This window comes from Leucoraja erinacea, chromosome 7, assembly GCF_028641065.1.
Source record: "Leucoraja erinacea ecotype New England chromosome 7, Leri_hhj_1, whole genome shotgun sequence".
NCBI classification, from domain to species: domain Eukaryota; kingdom Metazoa; phylum Chordata; class Chondrichthyes; order Rajiformes; family Rajidae; genus Leucoraja; species Leucoraja erinaceus.
In genome coordinates this window covers 13,930,075-13,956,080 of record NC_073383.1, presented here as the reverse complement: position 1 = coordinate 13,956,080, position 26,006 = coordinate 13,930,075, and the positions used below count along the sequence as shown (strand labels likewise).

At 43.4% G+C, this 26,006-nt stretch overlaps 1 protein-coding gene across 2 annotated transcripts in view; it reads left to right on the top strand.

The window, feature by feature from the left end:
- LOC129698656 (E3 ubiquitin-protein ligase HECW2-like) overlaps positions 1 to 26,006 on the top strand; it is a 313,116-nt gene that overhangs the window by 10,434 nt on the left and 276,676 nt on the right. Inside the window, exon 1 of one of the 2 annotated variants that reach the window (XM_055637792.1) lies at positions 7,265 to 7,376. The exons of the other annotated variant lie outside the window; for it this stretch is intronic. The gene's annotated coding sequence lies outside the window, so the exon portion shown is untranslated. Of the gene's footprint in view, positions 1 to 7,264; positions 7,377 to 26,006 lie in introns of those variants that run through there. 2 annotated transcript variants of the gene reach the window in all.

Sequence of the window (26,006 nt, the reverse complement as noted above, 5' to 3'; positions counted from 1 at the left end):
TCAACTGGTAAATATTAAATGATAGATGAAAATACACAATCATTGGCCCTGTTCCTCCTGACCACCCACAACCTTCCAACTCCGTTATTGTTGGTTACAGAGTACTTGTACTTCTTTGTGGTGATTTGTCCATGATTGAAGCAAGGATTTATTCTGTCACAGTCATTTATTACGGCACGTTTGTGTGTTCTTGTGCACACAAAATGCTCTCTCTGGTTCTTGTGCAAAAAACAAACCAGCTCAAGCTTCCTGCTGTATCTCTTACTATGCTGGTGTAAAGTTCCGGATTTGGAAGTTAATATCTAACCTTTCCACCCTGTAGACAGACTACTGGGACTTGGATTTCTGCTAGTTTTTCTAAAAAAAAAAGGAACGAAGTGTATGTGTTTCTTATTTAAGAAAACACCTGCTCAGCAAAAATAAGTAAAGCGGAAATCTGAACGTCGATTTGCATGAAAGTGATCCATTAGCGGTAAGAAAAGTCTCGATGCATGAGCGCCAAGTCCAATATAATTATTGAATCTCATTTACCTTGGTGCACAGGGCACATTTTGTGGGAGAAAGTATCTGATTGCGCTATGAAAATTCAAATTTACTTCCCCAAGGTTGTCCAGATTTAGATTAAATGTGGCAATCCAGATTTTAAAGCCGACCATAGAGAATTGTTAATTTATGACACATGTAGCATTTTTCACAAAGCAGGCCGGTCAAATTACTTAAATCCATTACTTATCTATTTACTTTTCAAGATATGTAACTTTAGCTGCATAATGTGTGTTAGGGCAACCGTGTATGCTCATTTTACAATAAGCGAGAAGGCTCTGGATTGCAGATGAAAAGTAAAAGAGTCAAGTGTGTTGTTTTTTTGTGGTATGCACTGGATATGAACTGGAGCAAGGAAATTCTTATTTGCCACAGCTTTAGAGGCATGTGAAATGCATCAACAGCAACAAAGATTCAGGGACAGTTTCTTCCCAGCTGTTATCAGGCAACTGAACCATCCTACTGCAAGTGGAGAACAGTCCTGAACTACTATCTACCTCATTGTGCACCCTCAGACTATCTTTGATCACACTTTGGCTTACTGGCTTTACCTTGCACTACGCGTTATTCACTTATTGTGTATATGTACGCTGTGATTGGCTCGATTGTAATCATGTACTGTCTTTCCGCTGACTGGTTAGCACGCAACAAAAGCTTTTCACTGTACCTTGGTACATCTAGCAATAAACTAAACTAAAATCAGTATACAATTAATTATCATTTGATCTAAATAAACGAGACCACGATAGTCAAAGGACCCAAGTATGTAGAGAAACCACATCAATGGCTCGGTCGGGTTATGGCTGGTTAGGGTCTGGAGGATGCGGTGGTGTGGGTCTTTGATGACTTTAGCTGCAACTTGCAGCAGCACATCCTGCAGATTCCTTTTGATGGTGGGGCGGTCAGAATCCGTGATCCACCACTTTCTGCAGCCTCCATTCTTGAGCTGCTTCAAGGTTGGGGTGGTATTGTGGCAATTCATTTGTATCTAGATCTTATCTAGATGTTGAATTGGCGGCTTATGTGTTGACATCATCCGCATGCCCTTTGTCTGTATCTGGGGTGATTTGCCAGAGGAAGTTCTAGACACAGAGACATTATGTCTTTCAAAAGGTATTTGGTCAGATATGTGAGATGGAAAGGGTGTAGAGGGCCATGGGGCAAATTGAATTAGTCTAGTATGCCAACTTAGTTGACATGTTGGACTAATTCTATTTGCTCCATAGTCCTCTAAACGTAGTTGGCATGGACATGGCAGGCTGTAGGGCCTGTTTCCGTGCTGAATAACTGTAATTTTTATGACACCATTTTGTTATGGTGACTTCTGTGATCTCCTTTGAAGAGATCTGATGCTTTGAAATTCACCATTTACAAATTATCAAGGATTTATTATGTTGAAGAAGTCATATTAAAGAGGAAATTAGAATATGGGAAGAAAATGCAATACTATAGCAAAAAAATGAGCTGATGGAGGAGTACAGCGGGTGAAGCGGCTACAGGATTCCCACACGCACGTGGTGAACTGGGAAGGTGGCCAAGGAATGGTGGATGCAGTTTAACATCGATGGAGCTGGAGGCCTCCTCGGACTGACTTAGGGCCCCACCTCTTGGCATGGACTTAACATTGGAACCGATCCCTTGCCTGGGATCGCTCTAACGGTCTGGGAAAGCCTGGGGTCTTTACAATCACGAGCTTGCAGTCTCGGGAGAGGTTGAGTCGGGAAGCTCCGACAACGCAGAGGCTCAACCAGCCCCGACGCGGGGTCCGATCACCGGTGCCGGGGAGCTGATATCCCCCCCCGATGCAGGAGCTGATCGCCCCAATGCGGAGGGCCCCAAGCGCCGCCGGCTACGAGAGTCAAGATCGTCCCATCAACGCGAGGATCGAGGCTCCAGACCGCGGGAGAGCAAAGAAAGGAAGAAATCTGAACTTTTTTTCACCTTCCATCACAGTGAAGAATGCGGAGGAGTCACTGTGGTGGATGTTTATGTTGAAATGTATTTTGTGTGTTCCGTTCTCTTTGTATGACTGACTTGGCAAATGAAATTCCTTGTATGTTGTAAAACATACTTAGTGAATAAAGTATTATTGTGATTTTGAAATGTCCAAGGTGCTGCATTTTGGTAAGTTAACTAGGGCAGGATTGACACAGTTGAATGTAAGGCTCCAAAAAGTGTTGCAGACCAGGGACGCCCGGGGATGTACAAGAAATAACTTCCTGCAAGTGGTAACACAGGTAGACAAGTTGGTAAAGAAGGCATTTGGCATGTGTAGGAAGGAACTGCAGATGCTGGTTTACACTGAAGATAGACAAAGACATACTGGAGTAACTCAATGGGACAGGCAGCATCTCTAGAGAGAAGAATGGATGACGTTTTGGGGCGAGACCCTTCTTCAGACTGGCATGCTTGACAATCATTTGGCATGCTTGCCTTTATCAGTCGGGGCATTGAGTACAGGAGTTGGCACTCGACTTTGCAACTGTACAAGTCTGTATCTGAGACCACCTTTATTATTATGCACAGTTCTGGTCCCCAAGTATATGAAGGATGTCATTAAGTTGGAAATGGTGCAGAAAAGATTTGCAAGGATGTTACCAGGACTGGAGGCTTTTAAGAGTTACTAGACCAAGTGGGACCCGTTGCGGGGGGAGTCGGGGCATTGAGTCTGCGGTTGTCACTCACTTTAACCAACTGCCACACACACTGTATCTGGAGTGAGACCAGACACACACATTACACACAGTTCAACCCCAAGTATATGAAGGATGTCATTGTTGGAAATGGTGCAGAAAAGATTTGCAAGGATGTTACCAGGACTGGAGGATTTTAAGAGTTACTAGACCAAGTGGGACCCGTTGCGGGGGGAGGGGGTGATCTGCGGCGTCACTCACACACTAACCAACCCCCCCCACACACACACACACACTAACCAACCCCACACACACACCCATTGATATTATATTAATATTATTCATTCACTCCTTTTACCCCATCCCCTGCCCTATCCACTCACGTATAACCCCCAACTGCAGGTGCAGCTAGAGAGGGAGGGGGGTAGAGAGAGACACACATAGGCACAGAGAGGGACACAGATGCATAGAGGGGCACAGAGAGGGACACTGAGGCACAGAGAGGGGCACAGAGAGGGAGGGAGGGTGGCAGAGAGAGGGAGGGGGGGGGGGGGGGGCAGAGAGGGAGCATGACTGGGGTAGAGAGGGAGGGGATATACTGGATTCTAAGTTAACTGACGTGACCACAGGTGGTGCAACAGGTGACTGAAGGGCCAGGTTGGTGGGTAACCTGTGGTGATGCCTTCCTGCTGCTGCTTCTCCATGGCTTTTGTGTGCTCCTGATACATGGCCTTGAGGTTCTCAATGCCATCTCGAATCCTCCTCTCTAAGCAACCAAGAAAGCTTTTGACATAGAGGCACAAGTTTCCTCCCTGCTGTTATCAGGCAACAGAATCATCTTACCACAACCAGAGAGCAGTGCTGAACTACTATCTACCTCTTTGATGTCCCTCGGACTATCCTTGATCAGACTTTGCTGGCTTTACCTTGCACTAAACGTTATTCCTTTATGATGTATCTATACACTGGAAATGGATTGATTATAATCATGTATTGTCTTTCTGCTGACTGGTTAGCGCGCAGCAAAACAACTTTTCACTGTACCTCTGTACATTTGACCATAAACTAAATTCTCACATGAGTCTGCATCCAAATTTGGTGGTCTTTATGGAAGCTCAAAAAGATCGCTCTCACACAGTAAACTCCTTTCTCCCACCACAGGTGATTTGCGGCTGTTGAGTTCCTCCAGCAGTTTTATCTTTAGCTTTAAACACAAACGTGAATATTTTTACTTGCCTATCTGGCAATCTTCTCCTTTGACAAAGTTCTTAATCGAGTAGTTGTTTCGGGAGTCTGTTTTTGAGAGCCCAGTGGTTGACTGAGATAACTGGAAATTCACTGCAAGGGATGTTAGTTTGGGAGAAGACATTGATGTGTTTTATGGCAGCCCGGAGCTCCCTTCTTATATTCTCTTCTTCCCTGATGTGGATGATGAGATGGTGGATTTGTGACTGACTTCTTCATTGAACTCATCAAACAAATCCACCTCATTATCTCCATCAACAGAGGCACTCCCACATAAAGATCAAAGTCAATGCTCCAGAGAGCCAACTCTTTGAAATCCACCAACATCGTCCTCCAAGCTGCCCATAAAGAGTGGATGGTTTGCAGGCTGAGAGCTGATCTTCATTACTCCTTGTCTTTGTGGAGTCCTTGGAGCTTTCACTTGATCGTTAAGTGGCAGTGCCTCTATTGATGGGGATAACAGGGGGGATCTGTTTGATCTACTATTGTTGGTGCCGATCATGGTGTGGTTGATCTTTATCAATGAAGGTAAAATCATGCACGTGTCAGTGGGTCGAAGAATGGGGTGGTTTGTGGCTGGAGTGAAGGCACCGTGTGTGGCTGGACTTGGGTGAGAACGTGCTTTTTGATCTTCCATGACCACCATGTTTCCATGCAGATTCGGGTGAGTTGCTTCTCCATTGCATGGTTCCAGTGAGGTTGCATTCCCACCACTCCTGCTGCTGGCTCTGACATCTCGCTGCTTCCACTGCGTATGTGCTTTACTGCGCAAGTGCCTTGCTGCATTGCTGTAGTTCTGGCCAGGGCTAGGACTAATTTCCATGAGCATGTACCTTTTTTAAATTTTGGTTTACAATTTGGTTCGATAATAATTGAAATATTAACGTGCAGAAAGCCACCCCCCTCACCACCCTGTATCTGGTTACTGCCCTCCCATGGTAATGGGGAAAGGGAATGCCAGGAAGTTAGTGATCCCATGGAGTCCAGCAGCAGAGCTCAGATATGCAGCAGTTCCTACAGTCACACTGGTGGATCCAGATGTGCATCCTGTACCAAGTCAACGTTCAGCACAGGAGAACAGATGAGAGGCATTTAAATTTTAGTATTTTTAAAGAGTTTTTTAGAGACACAGCGCGGAAACAGGCCCTTCGGCCTACCGAGTCTGCACCGACCAGCGATCCCCATACATTAACTAACCTACACACACTAGGGACAATTTACACTTATACCAAGCCAATTAACCTGATTATTATATATAACAATGATTATTTTCATTGGTTTTGAATATGTCCCTGTTTTTAAATATTTTTCAATCTTTTTAATAGTTTAATATATTATTGATATTTATTCAATCCAAAACATTCACCAACTCTGCTGCGATTAAAAACCTCTTATTTCAGATAGCCAGCGTTTGCTGTTGTTTGATTTTTCTCGTCGTCTTTTTCTATCGGACAGTTGGTGACTTCTTTCCACCACATTAGCAGAGTGGGAGATGCATTTTTAAAAAAAAATTTGAGAAGGCTGTTGCACTTGACAGACTAAGGACATGGTTCAATAGCAAATCTCAGCTGCACGGTCTTAACCATGCACAGCTGTGTGTAGGTACAAATACACAATTGTGCCCATACCTGTGTGTAGGTACATCCCACACACACACACACAAGCTGTACACAGGCACACTCTCAGCACACAGTCAGGCTTTGCCCTCGCACTCATCGTCGGTGCTGTACATTCATTCCTTCCCTCTTATGGGACCCAACAACAATAACCCCATCCATCCCTCTTTATCCTCTTACCTCTTCTATCCCATCTAAAATCTCCCTCTCCACTATTTCATTACTCTCTGTGCTTTTCATCTCTCTTTCTCTCTCTCCTTTCTCTACTTTGCTCTCTCTCTCTCCTCTCCTTTCATTCTCTCTCTCTTCTCTCTCTCTCTCTCTCTCTCTCTCTCTCGCTCTCTCTCTCCCTCTCTCTCTCTCTCTCTCCCCCCTCTCTCTTCTCTTCTCCTCTCTTCCCTCTCTCCTCTCTCCCTCTCCCTCTCTGTCTCCCTCCCATTCGCTATCCCCCTCTCCCTTTCCCCTTCCCCTACTCCTTCCCTCTCTTCCTCCTCCCCTCCCCCCCCCTCCTCCCCCCCTCCCCCTTCCTTTTTTTTCCCCTTCCCCCTCTTATTCCCCCCTCCCCCCCTCCCCCCCCCCCCCCTCCCCCCCCCCCCCCCCCTTCCCCCCCCCCCCCCCCCCCCGCCTCCCCCCCCCCCCCCCCCCCCCCCCCCCCCCCCCCGCTTTAATGCAGCCTTAGTTTGCAAGTCACTGGAGAGGTCTCGTCGCTGTCCAATAAATGGAGTCATAATTTTAATCACTCTGTGGTCTATTCAGCAAATATGACGTTGATTTTAAAGAATACATATGCTTAATTAATTATGTATTTATCATTTTCCCAATATTGTTTTATGGAACATCAGATACTCATGATCAAATTCAGTTTCTCTCCAGCATAATATTGCAGCCTGTAGTGCTCTTGCAGTGAGGTATTGCTAACTTCTCATTGGGTTTATAATTTGCGTAATATTTAACATTACAGTTACAAATACTGATAAATCATTTGGTAAATTCTAGAGCAAGAGAACTGACATTCACTCTTAAATTCCAAAAGTTGCATTCAGTACTTTATTTAAATAAAATGGAAAGTAGTTGCGTGATCTGGGGTTGCCTGTGAACGTGTAGTTGTTCTTTGTTTCTTCTAAGTACACCCGGAGCAAACATTCCACAATCCATTCCCTGTGGAATAGTTTAGCAGACTGGAAGTAGGCATGAATTGGCATGCTGCCATTTCTGTTCCACTAGATACTCTGGAAGTTGATGCAATTTCCTGTTGACATTCTTTAAATGTGCGATATGTTCCCAACTCTAAAGTCAGTGGAGGGATTCTGTTGTCAGATCAAGATCTGTGCTTAAGTGGGTAAGTGCAAGAAAAACTCAGGGAAATGAAGTTGATGAGCAATGGGATATCACAATTTAACTTGTTTTGTAATAAATATCTTCTTCCTGTATCCCACAATTTACAGATTTGAGTTTTCAAGAGATTAGTATGAACTTGGATCATACAGGCATCATTTTCTTGTTTATCTCCCTACTTACATTTTTCTCGCTTGTCTCCTGCAGCACCTCTTAGTTTTTTCTTTAATAACTATTATGTTTGATATTATTGAAATGCTGACCGCTCACTATACCTGTAGATTTAAACAAAGTAATTAATATAGCCTATTATCATCCAGGTGCAATAAGCAGCCTACTCTGTGTAACCTTCCTTTTGTTTATATAACCTGTCCCGCTGAGTTACTCCAGCATTTTGTGTCTATCTTCAGTTTAAACCAGCATCTGCAGTTCCTTCATACGCACTTCCCTTTTTTATTTGGTGTATAATAGTTTGATGGAGCAGAATCTAGACCGAGCCTGCATCCCGTCTGTGCTGTATTCAATTTTATTCCAATGCGCATACAAAAGCTAATTTTATTGCAGTAAATCGCTTCTCAGAGTTGCCTATTAGTTGCAGGGTTAGAGATCTCTCTGCATGTAACAACAAGATCTGCTTTTTATTAGTTGCTTGTTTTGCAAACTGTGAGTATTAACTTCAGTAGAATTTTTAAGGAGCAAGGAGATATTCAGGAAGAGATATTTAGGAAGAGATATTTAGGAACATTTCCTCAGGCAATAGGTCAAGGGCCCTTCAAGTGAGGGCAGAGCTGGACTTAACCTGAGGGAATTAGGCACGGCAGGAGACTGAGGTGGGAGTGGATGAGCCTTTTGGGTCCAGTGACCACACTGCTATTAGCTTTCAAATAATTCTGGATGAGGACAGAAATTAAATCTTTAAATTGGGGCAAGGCAAACTCTGATGGTATTAGACAGGAACTTGCTGAAGTTGATTGGAGGAGGTTGTTTGCAGGCAAAGAGACATCCGTCAAGTGGGATACTGAAAGTAAGCATGCAGGCAGAGAAGAAAGCTAATTGCGAGAGAATTTGAGTTTAGGAGCAAGGAGGTCCAACTGCAGTTGTACAGGGCCTTGGTGAGACCGCACCTGGAGTATTGTGTGCAGTTTTGGTCTCCTAATTTGAGGAAGGACATTCTTCCTATTGAGGGAGTGCAGTGTAGGTTCACCAGGTTCATTCCCAGGATGGCGGGACTGACATATGATGAAAGAATGGGTCAACTGGGTTTGTATTCACTAGAATTCAGAAGGATGAGAGGGGATCTTAAAGAAACATGTAAAATTCTTAAAGGATTGGACAGGCTAGATGCAGGAAAAATGTTGGGGAAGTCCAGAACCAGGGGTCACAGTTTAAGAATAAGGGGTAGGCCATTTAGGACCGAGATGAGGAAAAACTTTTTCACCCAGAGAGTTGTGAGTCTGTGGGATTCGCTGCCACAGAAGGCAGTGGAGGCCAATTCACTGGATGTTTTCAAGAGGGAGTTAGATTTAGCTCTTAAGGATAAAGGAATCAAGGGATATGTGGAGAAAGCAGGAATGGGGTACTGATTTTGGATGATCAGCCATGATTGTCTGGAATGGCGGTGCAGGCTCAAAGGGCCAAATGGCCTACTCCTGCACCTATTTTCTATGTTTCTATGTTTATTTTAAGGGGGTAATGTTGAGAGTTCAAGTTATGCATGTTCTTGTGCCGTAGACAATGATGTTGATTATCCAGAATGACAGCAGGATCTTGATCAGCTGGACAAGTGGTCCGGGGGAAGGCAAATTGAATTTAATTCAGATGTGTGTGGTGTTACTTGGAGTGGCTGGGAAGGCTAGAACCTTCTTCCTCTGTGTGTAAGAGGCTGAGTAATCTTATAGAGGGGGGATAGACAGGGAGAATGCACTGATTTATTTTCCCCAAGGTGGGGGAATTAAGAACTCGAGAACATAGTTTTGTGAGAGGGCGAAGATTTAACAGGAACCCGAGAAACAGCTTTTTCCACTCGGAGAATGGTGGGTATATGGAACGAGCTGCCAGAGACAGAAGTTGAAGCAGATATAATGGTAACATTTTAAAGACATTTGGACTGGTACATGTTTAGGGGGATATGAGCCAATCACGGGGAAATGGGACTAACTTGGATGGGGCATCTTGAACGAGTTGGATTAAAGGGCCTGTTTCTATGGTCTCTGACTCTGGCATGAACATGAACATCTACATCTTGATCAGTAAGTATTGGGTACCATTCATTTTGGAAGTGACTCAAGACATCTTCATGTTTGAGGAATTAGTAATATTTGACTCTATTTGCTATGTTTCTTCGAAAACCAATTTCAGTTTAGTTTAGAGATACATCGTGGAAACAGGCCCTTCGGCCCACTGAGTCCATGCCAACCAATGATCCCCGTACACTAACACTATCCAACACACACTAGGGCCAGTATACAATTTTACCAAGCCAATTAACCTTCATACCTGTACGTCTTTGGATTGTGGGAGGAAACCAGTGCTCTCGGAGAAAACCCATGCAGGTCATGGGGAGAACGTACAAACCCCGTACAGACTGTACCCGTAGTCAGTATTAAACCTGGGTCTCTGGCGATGTGAGGCAGCAACTCTACCGCTGTGCCACCTTGCCGCCCACAGTTCATATTTCTTGGTATGCGTATTTATTGTGGCATTTTGAAATACTGTTACTCCGTTTGTGCAGTCAGGGTGAGTAGAGGGGATTATGATTACTAGACAGCCCACATGCTGTAATTGGGGATTTGTATGATCTCTACTTACAGCTTGTGTGATCATGTGGTTTGCTTCTGTAAAATTTCTTGTGATACATGAGAGACTGATGATTAGCAGAAACTGGAGTGAGTGATGTAATAACCAAACACATAGGCACAAATGCACTCTGCTGTTTCTTATTTTCTATAAATGTGAGTTAAATCATCACTACATTTACCGTTGTTTTGGAAAATTATCATGGTGTATGCATCCAGAAATCTGTACACTAACCTGATTTTGCATTCTGTCACTTCAGATCAAATCATTAGTTTATTGGCATTTACACCAGAGTGCAATGAAATTCCTTGTTTGCATGAAGCTCATAGAACAAACAGTATACTCCGTCTCCGACCTCTCTGTCCTGGGTCTCCTCCATGGCCACAGTGAGCAGCACCGGAAAATGGAGGAACAGCACCCCATATTCCGTTTGGGGAGTCTGCATCTTGGGGGCATGAACATCGAATTCTCCAAATTTTGTTAGTCCTTGCTGTCTCCTCCCCTTCCTCAGCCCCCCTGCTGTCTCCTCCCATCCCCCAGCCTTCGGGCTCCTCCTTTTTCCTTTCTTGTCCCGGTCCCCCCAACCCCATCAGTCTGAAGAAGGGTTTCGGCCCGAAACGTTACCTATTTCCTTTGCTCCATAGATGCTGCTGCACCCGCTGAGTTTCTCCAGCTTTTTTGTGTACCTTCGATTCTCCAGCATCTGCAGTTCCTTCTTAAACAAACAGTATATGATGGATAATGGTAATAAAATGTTCAAGGAAGCATACACCAATGGGTGGCAGAATCGGCGGCGCAGTTTGCAGATGATATCACCGTGGTGGGCTGAATGTTGAATAATGATGAGACTTGAGGAAATCAGAAACCTTGTAGCATGATGTCAAGGCTCGCTCAATGTTAGAGAAAAGAAGGAGCTAGTCACCAACGTCAGGAGGTGGGGTAGAGTACACACCGCTGTCTGTATCAATGGTGCTGAAGTAGAGATGGTCGAGAGCTTCAAGTTCCTTGGTGTAAATATCACTTGATCCAACCACATTGATGCTATGTCCAAGAAAGCATACTAATGCATTTACTTCCACAGAAGACCAAGGAAATTTGGGCATGTCTCCAGCGACTCTCACCAATGTCTACAGATGGATCATAGGAAACATCCTATTGGGATGCCTCACAACTGGGGACACTCTACCCAAGACTGAATGTTTATTATTGTCACGTGTACCGAGGTACAGCTTTTGACTGTAAAAGACTACATGATTACAACCAAGCAGTCTGTTGTGTACAGGATCAACGGTACAACATTTAGTGCAAGATAAAGTGTGAAAAGGACCAATTAAAGATAGGTCAATCGTCTCCAAGGAGGTAGATGGGAAGTCAGGACTGCACTCTAACCAGTGAGAGGATGGTTCATTTGCCTATAATAATAGCTGGGAAGAAACTGTCCCTGAATCTGGAGGTATGGTTTTCTGTACCTTTTGCCCGATGAGAGATGGGAGAAGAGAGAGGGACTGGTGTGAGACTAGTCCTTGGTTATGCTGGTGGCCTTGCCACGGCAGCGTGAAGTGTAGATGGAGTCAATGGAAGGGAGGTTGGTTTGCATGAATGTCTGGGCTACGTCCACAACTCTTTGCAATTCCTTGATTTCTTGAATGGAGCTGTTCCTAAAGTATGATGTGATGCATCTCAATAAAATGGAGCATCTGCAGAAGTTGGTAGGGGTTGTTGGGGACATGCCGAACTTCCCAAGCCTTTTAAGGAAGTAGAGGCATTGGTGTGCTTTCGTGGCCATAGCTTCCATGTGGCTGGTCCAGGCTGGTGATATTTATTGCTAAGAACTTGAAGCTTTCGACGTATTTTGGCACCATCAGTGTATACCAGGGTGTGTGTACGACTTCGCTTCCTAATGTTAATCACAATCTCCTTTGTCTTGCTCACATCGAGGGCGAGGTTGTCGCCTTGGCTCCAGGTTACGAGGTTCTCAATCTCTGTCCAGTATTCTGTCTCGTCATTATTTCACATTGGGCTCACTATGGTGATACCGTCTGTGAAATAGTAAATTCTATTGGATTGGTGTTTGACTGCACAGTCATGCATGCACAAGGCGTACAGTAGGGAACTGAGAACACTTCCTTGTGGGGCACCTGTGTTGGGGAATATCATAGAGAATGATTTGTCACCCATCCTCACTGATGGTTGTGGAAGTCGGTAAAATGTCTTGGGTCAAGGCTGCTACATATGCTGGATTTAATGCCATAACCAGCCTCTTGAAGCACTTCATGATGGTGGAAGGTGGGATGTCCAGGCTACTGGATGGCAGTCATTGAGGCATGAGGTCTTGCATTTCTTTGGCATTCTCTCTTCTCCCTCCTTCTATCGGGCAATAGATACAAAAACTTGAAAACATATACTACTGGATTCTTACTTACTTACTGTCTATTATGCTTACTGGCGTGTAGGGCAGCAACGAAGGTCCTCCACTCAATAGTGTTGATTCCTTCAGTTACTGTTTCCGTAACATATTTGTTTTACGAGACAGGGTTGTTAGTGGATCGCTCTTCGTCTCGCCTCTACCCTTCCACCTGTCCAGCATGGGTGACCCTAACGGGAGACGAATCTCCCGCTGGCATAGCTCTAGGGGTCACTGAGACACACAAGCTCTCCGACCACGACAAGGTTGCAATCCAACGGGGAGACTACTGGATTCAAGGGCAGCTTATTCTCTGCTGTTGTCAGACTCTTGAACAAACCTCTCATTTGCTAGAATGAATTACTCACCTCCCAACTTGCCCAATTGCAGCCTTTGCACTTTTTATTATGTATCCTTTTTATCTTTACTCCTTACTATATGTTCCGTGTATGGTGTGGAACATGGCATTAAATATAATGCTAGTAAGAGTGCTGTTATGGTCTGTAGAACCAAAGAGGATAAATGCCTAAGTTATCCTGTTTTTAAATTGTCTGACAACAATCTTAGTGTCTGTAATAAGATAAAATATCTAGGGCATATTATTACAGAACAAATGACAGATGATGAGGATATTTATAGGCAACGACGCATGCTGTATGTACAGGCAAATATCCTCTTGCGTAAATTTGGTGCGTGTGCAGATGTGGTGAAGATGTCGCTATTTAGAGCATACTGCACACCCTTCTACACTGCGCACCTGTGGTCGAACTATTTAAATACAAGTATGCAGAGGCTAAAGGTGGCATATAACGATGCCATGAGAACACTGCTAAGGCAACCTAGATGGTGTAGTGCCAGTAATATGTTTGTGGCTGCAGGAGTCAGTACGTTAGAAGCTATCCTAAGACACCACATGTATAAATTCATTTGCAGGATAAATGACTCTAAAAATGTGCTTATTGTGGCCTTGACAAACATAAGGGTTAGCACTACACGCTATGAATCCCAGTTGTGGAGACACTGGCATCGTTGTCTCGTTGTAGGACATTGATCATCTTTTAATCTGGATTTTTAACTTAAGTATTGTGGGTTTTTGTTAAATATAAATTATGATGTTTTTATGTGATATACCATGATTTTATATATATTTATGATATTTGATATGCAATGCATTTTTATGTAAAGTTGCCCCTTGTCTGGACCTTGAGTCCGAAATAAAGTTTATTACTATTATTATTATTATTATTATTATTATTATTATTATTATCTGTGGCTGTAACACTATAGTGTGCACTTTGTTTCTTTTAAATGAATGTAATATACGATTTGCCCTGAGAGCATGCTAAACACTTTTTTCACTGTGTCCTTGGTACACATGTGACGGTAATAAACCATTTCCAGAATATAATGTGATCTGAAGTAGTGCAAAAAGAACATCAAGTTTTGTAGCTTAAGTTTTGTTGCTTCTAAACCATCTTTCAGACTGACTGCAAGTTGGTGTGTTAATCATGTTCACTAGGAATGGAGTTTGACCAAAGTGCATCCGGTGATAATAGTTGATTTTGTGTGGCTGTTTTGTAAAAGTAATTATTGATGTGGTTTGAGGTTAATTAGCTTCATAGCGCAGATGGAAAGTACCTTTGTTAATGATAATGTAGAATTCATACAGAGGACAATGTGACACTTTGCACAACAAGGAATATACCATGTGTGCACCAAGTAACAGTGGCAACCATTTGGATCTATTTCAACCATTCTGCATTTTATGTAGCTGGTCAAAGCTACGAGTTTTTGCTTTTACGGCCAGGCGGTGTTTATTGCAACTTGTGGCTTCTTTTCATTCTTTCCTCCCAATCGCTGCTTTGTCTTTGTATACAAAACACATATCCATAAAGGTTTCCAGGAGACCAAGCAGTGAGCTGGGATATGCATTAATGAATTGATTGATTGGTACTTTATTGTCACGTGTACTAGGTGCAGTGAGATTCTGTGTTTGCAGCAAAGGTATGCAAGAGTCGCCATGTAAAGGACACCCACAACGTTACAAAAGTAACTTTTGTAGTCCTTCTGCCCGAGCTCTCCTGCTCACCACCCTCCAGTACCTCTTTGTCTAAGTGACACCCCCACCCCCCGCGCCAGGTCCCTCCTTGTTCCCCACGGTGTGCCCTCCATCGACCGCCACGACTTACACAGGCCTGATCGGCTGCCCTCCGGCATTCATGCAGGCGACTGCTCTCTGATGTCCCTCTCACTCGCCGATGTCCCTCTCACTCGCCGATGTCCCTCTCCTCTCGCCAACACCCCCCTCCTCTCACTCACCGACATCCCTCTCTCTCATCGGCATCGCTCTCCTTCGCCGAGGGCCCTGCGTAAATGTCCTTGTGCGAGGAGGTCTGGGTTGTTGTCCGTGAGGTTACACAGTCATCTGGCCCGACTGAGTCTCAGTAAATTTGGGGCTTGCTCTGTTTGATTATTCTCAAATTGCTGCCGGTAATTGAGCAGTACACCATAGTTATTACATATAAACATAATGTAGCAATTAGCTTGAGAATCCCAGTAACTTGGTGTCATTCTGAGCACTAATAAAGCTACAGGTATCCACTCGGTGACAGTGGGTAAGCCAGCTATGGTTTCTGTCACATATCCTCTCCTAATTGACTGACTCTTTGAATGCACTCTTGTGACTGAATTAATCTGGTAATGCATGCTTCAAATAGTGAATGATGTGCCATCTGTTACAATTCTTGTAGTTATTTGGCTTACTACAAGATAAAAAGATAATTCATCTCATTTTGGTCGTGTTGAGTGATTTAAGGATAACGGTGTAATCCGTGTTGCAAATCCAGTACAGTGCTTCAAACCAGAGATCATTTTATTAACTCTCCAAACTTGGTAGCCAATAAAAAGTTTGTTTAAATAGGTGCAGGTTAAATTAATGTAGGTAATTTCTGTTGTAAAAGAAGGAACTGCAGATGCTGGATTACATCAAAAGTAGACACAAAATGCTGGAGTAACTCAGCCGGACAGGCAGCATCTTTGGAGAGAAGGAATGGGTGACGTTTCGGGGCGAGACCCCTCTTCAGACTGAAGAAGGGTCTCGACCCGAAACGTCATCCATTCCTTCATTTCTTCTCTTCAGAGATGCTGAAAATACACTGTCTTTTCCAGCTGATTGGGATTAATTTACATTTGCACTGTACCTGATTATTCAGTGCATTAGCCTTTTTAAAGTAACCTCTGTCAAACTGCAAATCAATTAATTTGACAAATATTTTAACTTAATTGGTTATGGTTGCATTTGCTGCTACTTAATTGCCAAGAGAACAGTCTGGTGGTATTTAAAGGATAAACCAATTTAAGTAGAGTGAGAGTGTAGAATATTGGTGTAAGGATGTGTGTAACTATGGGAACTGAATGAAATTCTAGGAATAGCTGGAGCAATGTAAGGAAAGTGGAGCCAAGTTAGAGATCACACAGGTAGCAACAGAGTGGAGGCAATTGGATGTTTAAGGTGCAGAGCGTAGTTAAGCTGCAAGGGGTGGGGCTAAAAGATATTTGGGTAGGATTTGAGGTTGTGTGGAGAATGCAAGAATGGATGGCAGTTGTACTCAACTAAGGTTGTGTGATCTCTGAAAGGATCTTTGAGGAGACAAAAACAATATAACTCTTCCCAATTAATTTATGAGTGGAAGTTAACAACATTAGTCTTCTTAAATGTGAAGAAAATGATGGGAGATTTTTTACCCAGGCAGACCCTCCCATTTGGCCAGTTAGAGCAGTGTCATAAACACGTTTCCACTTCAGGTTTGAGGGGATGCCCTCATAGTCACAAGGTGACTCAATTTCTCAAACCTTTATCGACAACTAGACCAAGTGCAGACCCGTTGGGTTTGCTCTCCCAACGCAGCCGTTCCCTACCCGTAGCCCCCACGGGAGGTGTGGACCAACTCAAGCCATTCCCGAACGTAAGATTCCAGCACTCCCTTGTCTCCCTCAGCAGTTACACTTGTCCTGCGTGTTGCAATAGCAATTCGCCCTCCCCCTGTTAGCGGTGCCATTGTGACATCATCAGTTGAAGCTGGTCGTTTTAAATTCATAGTCTTTTGATTTTTGATTTTTGAAAACTTTAATCAGTAATGTCAAGAAATAAAATAAAAGAAAAATAAATAATAAAATGTTCAGTGAAGGTGATCTCTGCCTAGCGGGGGGAAATATGAACCAGAATATGTAAAATTCTTATGAAAGTTGGCATTTTTAAAGCTTTAATTGCGAATAACGTGTCAAATATAGGATGAAATCTTCAGTGAGGCTGATAACTGCTAGCCGAGCCATTGTGATGTCATCAGGTCATTTTAATTTCAAAGTCTTTTGACTTTTTTAGAGTTTTAATCAGTAATGAGTTGATAATAAGTCGAGAAATAAAGCATAAAATGTTCAGATAAGGTGATCTCGGCCTAGAGGGGAAAAATGTCAATCGGAATATGTAAAAATGTTATCATTACCGCGTAGTGTTTTTGCGAAGATGTAATGACAGCCACATATACACACACGCACACACATATACACACGTACAAGATCAGACTTTTAATAAGTATATGATAAACAATAGGTGCAGGCTTATTACATTCGGCCCTGCAAGCCAGCACCGCCATTCACTGTGATCATGGCTGATCATCCACAATCAGTACCCAGTTTCTGCCTTCTCCCCATATCCCCTGACTCTAATATATTTAAGAGCTCTTATCTAACTCTCTCTTGAAAGTATCCAGAGAATTGGCCTCCACTGCCTTCTGAGGCAGAGAATTCCACAGATTCACAACCCCCTGTGTGAAAAACAGTGAAACAGTGTAAAAATCCATGTTTAACATCTTTAACATGGGATATGGGCCATATACAGGCAGGTGGGACTAGTGTGGCTGGGACACGTTGACTGGTGTGGGCAAGTTGGATCAAAGGTATGTTGGATAACTCTGTGACTCTATCTCGGATGTACACAAAAGCAGATCAAAAGCATTTAGCCCCAGTCAGCCTTTAAATTCAATATTAACAAATTTTAAACAAATTGCAGCAGATGCTGGAAAGGCAAAGTAAAGTCCAAAAATGCTGGACCTGTTTTACTCTTTATGTTGCACCCTATTGTGCCCCGAACTATATTGCTACACTGGCACAAAATTTGAAGATCGCATAGAAAGTTAATCTGCACTTTGGCTCAAAAAGTTTCCTCAATGCCCCTGGATTGGGCGATGAGGTCCAATCTGTTTGCACCCGACATGCTGGAATGGATGGGCACGGAGATATGGATAGATTGTGCATGTACAATAGCTCTCCTTCCCTCCCCCACCCAAGTCGCACCAGCTTCTCGTTTTCACCCAACAAACAGCAAACAAAGGCCGGTTTCCTTTGTCATTGTTACTTTTTTTGCATAACTTTCATTCATTGTTATTTATCTCTCTACATCATCATCTAGATCTCTCGTTTCCCTTTCCCCTGACGAGTCTGAAGAAGGGTCTCAACCCGAAATGTCACCCATTCCTTCTCTCCAGTTCTCTGCAGAGATGCTGCCTGCCCCGCTGAGTTACTCCAGCTTTTTGTATTTAAGAAGGAACTGCAGATGCTGGAAAATCGAAGGTAGACAAAAGTGCTGGAGAAACTCAGCGGGTGCAGCAGCATCTATGGAGAGAAGGAAATAGGCAACTTTTCGGATCGAAACATTCTGAAGAAGGGTTTCGGTCCGAAACATTGCCTATTTCCTTCGCTCCATAAATGCTGCTGCACTCACTGAGTTTCTCCAGCACTTTTGTGTACCAGCTTTTTGTATCTCTCTTCAGCTGAATGAGAATGGTTGGTTAACTGTCAGTGTGATCCAATAGAATGTATGAATGATACTTTATGAATCACTGAATTATACTTTTAATGTCATATATACCTGGGGTACCTAAGTACAGTGCAAAGCTTTGTTTTGCAAACAACCTGGGCAGTACACAAGTGTTGGGGCTGACAACGTTTCAAAAGAACTGAACAGTTCTAGCTCCAACCTGCCGCCGTACATGGATGGCGTCTTTGGGTTATGTTCTTAAAGCAGCAGCGACACATGATAATTGGATTAAATCCAGAGCATCAGACTTTAGGTGCTTTGTTCCAATTTTATTGTATGTGATTGCAAACTACGATTCTTTACTTGTGGAGAATGAGATGGCTATCCCTTGGTAAAATGTTACTTGTATATTCCATCCCATGCAAGTGGTTAACACTTCAGGTTTCTTGCCAGGCGAGACAGACGCACTGAAAGATAACATAACAAGGTAAAGTGAATTATCCCATTGACGTATTTGGTGAAATGACAAAGCTGCAAACAACTGACCAGGTGGGAGAGTTTTATTGTGCAGTAAAAAAAAAATCAGTAGCTTGGAAACAAAAACAGTTCTTGTCTGTACGGAGATTGTGAATGAGTTTGAACTCTTTAGATTGGTGCCATCAAACTACAGTGGCCTCAGCAAATATAATGATTATTTTGTTAAACTACTGAAAAGCCACCCACGCAGCTCTTCAAAACCCCATCAGCGAGAACTGTCACACTTTGTTTCATAAAAAAGCTATGAGAACTCGTTAGCAATTTACCAGTCTATTCTCTTAACTAGTGAAAGCCCACGTGCTCCATTTTGGTGTGAATATTGTAACGCATGCCCTGCTTCTACAGTTCCGTTGGAACATTTATACAGCTTGCATTTGCAAAGCTAGACATGAGGTGAGGAGATTGAATACAAACCATTGTGCCAGAATGAACTTTGTCCATGATGTGCTTATTGAAGATGCCAATGTGTCTTGACAAAAATCTTGCTGGTATCAGCAACAAATTGAGCACAGAGTAAAACAAAACTGTATGTACCTGCGTTGTATATGTTGCGTTATAGGGAGTGCATGGATTTTTATAACCAGGGGTAGAGGACTGATAGACAATGGTTAGGCATCCCTGACGAAAGATGCGGTTTGGACACAAAGATGATGAGAATGAAGGAGGTGGGTGAATCAAAGAACAGAAAGTTAACGTACTGAAAACAAATGATTTTGTGCACAGATATGATGATATCAGGTCCAGAAGGGGTGTTGGTGTGACTAAATGAGTGATGGTGATGCGTAGAAGATCATGAATGAGAGTTTCATTACTGGATATGGTTACTTCCTATCATTTATATGGCCTGAATATTAGCCACCACGTTTAGGCTCAAATCCTGATTTGACCAGGTTCCAACCCTGACTATTGTGGGTTGTTACATTGCTGGAAGAGTTATGAACAACATTGACCCTTGTAATCTTCAGCACTTTGCAGAGTGAAGATGACTGAAGATGTTTGGGCCATTAACGGGTTGTGTTGGCTCTTGACAGTCACAGCCGCCTGCCAGGCAATCAGAGGTTCCACTGAGTGGCATTGATAGATTTTGTGACGGTGCCTTAGTGCCACCTTATGACGGCCGGATATTGAAGAGTGGAGGTGTTCACAAGTTCACATTATAGGAGTAGAATTAGGCCATGCGGCCCATGCCCATCGAGTCTACTCCGCCATTCAATCATCGCTGATCTCTGCCTCCTAATCCCATTTTCCTGCCTTCTCCCCATAACCCTTGACACCCGTTTTAATCACGAATTTGCCTATCTCTGCCTTAAAGATATCCACTGACTTGGCCTCCACAGCCCTCTGTGGCAGTGCGTTCCACAGATTAACTACCCTCTGACTAAAGAAGTTCCTCCTCATCTCCTTTATAAAAGTGCACCCTTTAATTCTGAGGCTGTGACCTCTAGTCCTAGAAGCTCCCACCAGTGGATACATCTTTTCCACAGCTACTCTATCTATGCCTTTCAATATTCTGTAAGTTTCAATGAGGTCCCCCCTCGACCTTCTAAACTCCAGCGGGTAGAGGCCCAGTGCTGTATAAACGCTCATCATATGCTAACCCACTCATTCCTGGAATCATTCTTGTAAACATCCTTTGGACCCTCTCCAGAGCCAGCACATCCTCCCTCGGATATGGGGCTCATATTTGCTCGCAGTACTCCAAATGCGGCCTGACCAGTGCCTTATGGAGCCTCTGCATTACATCCCTGTTTTTGTACTGCAGTCCTCTTGATATGAATGTTAGCATTGAATTTGCCTCTCCTTTCACATCAAGTTGTTCAAATAGAATCAAATCTGCATTTTCTTTAGCAGGATTTTGTTTTCTTGCTAACAGTGATTTTAAAACAGTATTCTTTATTCAATAACATCTCTTTATTACTTCCTTTCAAAATGATAACCTCTAACTGGGCAGCACGGTGGCGCAGTGGTAGAGTTGCGGCCTTAAAGGGCCTAGAGACCCTGGTTTCATCCTGATTATCGGTGCTTTCTGTACGGTGTTTGTATGTGATCTGCGTGATTTTTCTCCAAGTGATCCTGTTTCCTCCCGAAGACGTGCAGGTTTGTGGGTGAATTGGCTTTTGTAAATTGTAAACCGTCCCTAGAGCATGTGTGGGGATCGCTGGTAGGCGCCGACTCAGTGGGCCGAAGGGCCTGTTTCCACCCTATGCTCTCTGCTTGCTCATTGCTTTTAGAAAGTATCCTTCGACATTGTCTCTCCTGATCCTTCCTGCCAAAATGCTTCATCTCTCATTTCTTTGCATTAAATGTTGAGTGCCATTTTATCAGCCTGTTTGTATCTTGCTGCAAACTATCTCTATCCTTTTTTGCAATTCTCAATTCCACAGGTTTTGTGGCATCTGCTAAATGGGAGATTGCGGCGTGCATCCCGAAGTCCAGATCATCCACAAAGATGTTAAAAAAAGACATAGAACTTGCACCAATCCCTGGGGAATGCCATTTATTCCGCTTCTCTTACTCCATAGTGGGTGGCACAATGGCTCAGCTGGTGGAGCTGTTGCCTGGCAGCACCAGAGATCCAGGTTAATTCATGACCTCAGGTGCTGTCTATGTAGAATATGCATGTTTACCGTATGACTGTAGGTTTCCTCCTGATGCTCTGGTTTCCTCCCACGTCCCAAAGACGTGCATGGTGCTTAATTCCCCTCTGTAAGTGAATGGAGAATATGAGAAGATTTGATGAGAACAAAAAGATTGTGGCCCTTTGGCCCACAATGTTTGTGCTGAACATGATGTTAAGTGAAATTGATTTCATCTGCCTGAACATGATCAATATCCATCTATTACCTGCGCCTATCTAAAAGCCTCTTAAACACCGCAATCGTATCCGTCTCCATCACCAGCTAGGAGGGAGAGATAGATCAGCCATGATTGAATGGTGGAGTAGACTTGATGGGCCGAATGGCCTAATTATCACATGATCTTGTGATATATTGGCCTTCATCAGCCAGGGTATTGAATATGGAAGTTGGGATAGACAAAAATGCTGGAGAAAATCAGCGGGTGCAGCAGCATCTTTGGCGCGAAGGAAATAGGCAACGTTTTGGCCCGAAAAGTCGCCTATTTCCTTCGCTCCATAGATGCTGCTGCACCCGCTGAGTTTCTCCAGCATTTTTGTCTACCTTCGATTTTCCAGCATCTGCAGTTCCTTCTTAAACATGGAAGTTGGGATGTTATGTTACAGTTGTACAAGGTGTCGGTGAGCCCAAATTTTGAGTATTGTATTCTGATTTGATCATCTTGCTAGAGGATGGATGTGTTAAGCTGGAAAGAGTGCAGAGAAGATTAACGGGGATGTTGCCAGGACTTGAGGGTCTGAGCTATAGAGAGAGAGGTTGAGCAGGCTAGGACTTTATTTGTTGGAATGCAAGATGAGGGGTGATCTTCTGGAAGTGTACAAGATCATGAGGGCAAAATAGAAAGGGTGATGTCACTGAATCTTTTACCCATAGTAGGGGAATCAAGAACCAGAGGACATAAGTTTAAGGTGAGATGGGAAAGATTTAATAGGAACCAGCAGGGTGATTTTTTTTTCATGTAGAAGGTAGTAGGTATAGGGAACGAGCTGCCAGATGAGGTAGTTGAGGCAGGCATTGTAACAACATTCAAAATACATTTGGACAGGTTCCTGAAAAGGAAAGGTTTAGAGGGAAGTGGGACTAGTGTAGATGGAGCATCTTGGTCAGCATGTGCAGGTTGGGCCAAAGGGCCTGTTTCTGTGCTATATGACTTTGACTCGCTTTTTTATGGCACATTAAAAACAGAACAAATTGGTTCAATATGATTTTCGCTTAAAAGACAACCATTTTATTACCTCCATGCTACCACATGCTCAGAATCTTCTCCTGCAATGTTTTGGAAGTATATTCTTCCTGAAGCAGATACAAAGTACTGTGTTTGAGGCATAGATAGAGTAGACAGTCAAAACCTTATTCCCAGAATGGAAATGTCCAACACTGGAGAGCGTAGGTATAAGGTGAGAGGGGGAAAGTTATTGGAGATGTGGGGGCTTGGAACGTATTGCCTGGGGTGGTGGTGGAGGCAGATGTGATAGTTGCGTTTCTGAGGCTTTTAGATAGGCACATGGAAGTGCTGGGAATATAGGGATATAGATCATGTACAGGCAGATGAGATCAGTTTAACTTGCCATCATGTTCAGCACAATCGTTGTGGGCCAAAGGTCCCGTTTCTGTGCTATATTGTTCTACGTTCTAAGTACTCATTTAATACCTGAACGCTGCCCTCAGCATCCGTGTACTTTCTCCTCTTGATGTTGAAAAGCTCCACCAACCTGTTACTAGACAATAGACAATAAGTGCAGGAGTAGGCCATTCGGTCCTTTGAGCCAGCACCAACATTCAATATGATCATGGTTGATCATCCACAATCAGTACTCCGTTCCTGCCTTCTCCCCATATCCCCTGACTTCGCTATCTTTAAGAGCCCTGTCTAGCTCTCTCTTGAAAGTATCCAGAGAATCGGCCTCCACCGCCCTCTACTATTTGCATGCCTTTAGGGTATTTCTGGATCCCTAGTTATTTTGGCAGCTAATCTTTTATCGTACACTCTCTTTGCCTCTCTTACTGCAATGTTCAATTTGCCTGGGGTTTTTTTGTAATCAGACTCGATCTTGCTTGTATTTACAACCTGACATTTACCACATGCAACCTTTTGCTTTTGCTCTGTATATATTTATCATCCAGGGAGCTCTGGGTCTGCTTGTTCTTGCTTCGCTTCTCATGGGAATTTGCTTCAACTGTACCTGAACCATCTTTCTAAAGGCAGCCTATTGTTTCCTTACAGCTTTGCTTCCAAATTCACTACCATCTTTCAGAAAGTGCCTCCCTCTTCATTTTTTAAAATTTAGATTGCTGAATTGCCTTTTTTAAAAAAATATAATGTTTGCATGTTTTCACTATGACGATTGGGTGCACAGGATACCTTGCACGTCTGAAAGGAAGGGTAGGTCATTGCTCCGAAGATAGACACAAGATGTTGGAGTAACTCAGCGGGTCAGGCAGCATCTCTGGAGCAATGAAATAGGTGACGTTTCGGGTTGGAACCCTTCTTCAGACCCTCATTGTCATTGCTCCGACTCTTTCCCCAATATTTCCATTCCAATATTGCACCTCTCTTCCAATATGCTTCCCACGACAGTGGCGCTCATCTAAAGAACAAACGGAAATTGTTCAACCCTCATCATGCCCCACTCTTAGTCACGTGTGTGACCAAAAACAAAGATGAAAAATTGTGGAATTCATCTCTTCTAATTCTGAAAGCATCACAGGTATATTGTTTTGTACTGCATATATGATTCATATTTTCTTCGGTTTATCAAGTGAATTTTTTGTATGTTATTGCTGACGATGTTTGTCTAGGGTCAGAGGTCAAATATGACTGGTCACGTGTGTGGCATCACACGGAAGCATATTACAAACTCTGTGAATTTTAAAAAGCTGGAATGTTCATGTCTTTAGCAGACATGCCTTATAGTTCTGTAGGTAGGAAAATGGCAATGAATAAGATTAATCTCTTACAAGAATTTTTGAATGCATCACTTTGAGATGACAGCTGGTCACGTGTGTGACACATTGGTTCACTTTCCAAAGAATGGGCAATCACCTCCATCCCAGAGCACTGGCAACTTTGGCTTCGGCCACTGGGCTGTAGTCCAGGGGTGATATTTGTGTACCTGCACATTAGCTGGCAAATCCCTGGGTCGTCTTTGATTTGTGCACTGAATATCTGTGAAACAGCGGCTCTCTGCCAAGTTGCTCTTGCAGCACAACACAGTCCCTTGCTACACAAGGTCGATGACAAGATCCTATCAAATGTGAGTCGCATTTCTATGGGATCCACTATCTCAGCCAAAGGAAACATCAATAATAAAATCACTGCGTCTCTCATGTTCCAACACAGCCTCTGGCCAACTAAAGTAAAGGCAGATTGGAGGTGAAAATCTTGATCCTGGCACTAAGGCCAGGCAGAAGTTATCCTGTTCTCATGTGGACTGATGACGTGAGTTACCTACAGCAGCATCTCCAAGCCTGTATTTACCTGCTGTGGGCCTACATAAACTGGGGTTTTCTTTTACCACAGAAATGCATCGACCTTGAAGAAGTTTAGAAACATAGAACATAGAAAAATAGGTGCAGCAGTAGGCCATTCGGCCCTTCGAGCCAGCACAGCCATTCAATATGATCATGGCTGATCATCTAAAATCAGTACCCCGTTCCTGCTTTTTTCCCCATATGCCTTGATTCCATTAGCCCTAAGAGCTATATCTCACTCTCTCTTGAATACATCCAATAAATTGGCCCAAGCTGCCTTCTGTGGCAGAGAATTCCACAGATTCACAACTCTCTGGGTGAAAGGGATTTTCCTCATGGCCTACCCCTTATTCTTAAACTGTGACCCCCTGGTTCTGGACTCCCCCAACATAGGGAACAATTTTCCTGTATCTAGCCTGACCAATCCTTTAAGAAGTTTATATGTTTATATGTTTTATTTAGATTTAGATTTTTAAGAATGGGGAGATTTTAAAATCTTTTTTATGCAGATGGTGGTGGGTGTATGGGACGAGGAAGAGGTAGTTGAGGCAAGGACTATCGTAATGTTTAAGAAGCACTTAGACAGGTACATGAATTGGACAGGTTTAGAGGCATGTGGGACTAGTGTAGGTGGGACATGTTGGCCAGTGTGGGCAAGTTGGGACAAAGGACGTGTTCCCACACTGTAAGACACTGACTCTAACTAATGGTTTACATTTGGTGAATATAAATAGAGCTAGAAGGTTAGTTAGGCTCAGGGATATATTTAAAAGCAAGATCAGCCTGTGATGGGTGTCAAGAATTGTGCCTCTTTGCAGAGAACTTGGGACATATGAATGAAATTTGTTATCAATATTAAAATAAGGGGGATGCGTTGAACACTAAAACCGGATCACTCTGATCTCCTGAAAATGGATGAATCTGTTGAGAGGAGTTTCCCAGATATGTGTAACCCGCTCCCTTTCCCCTCCCCCA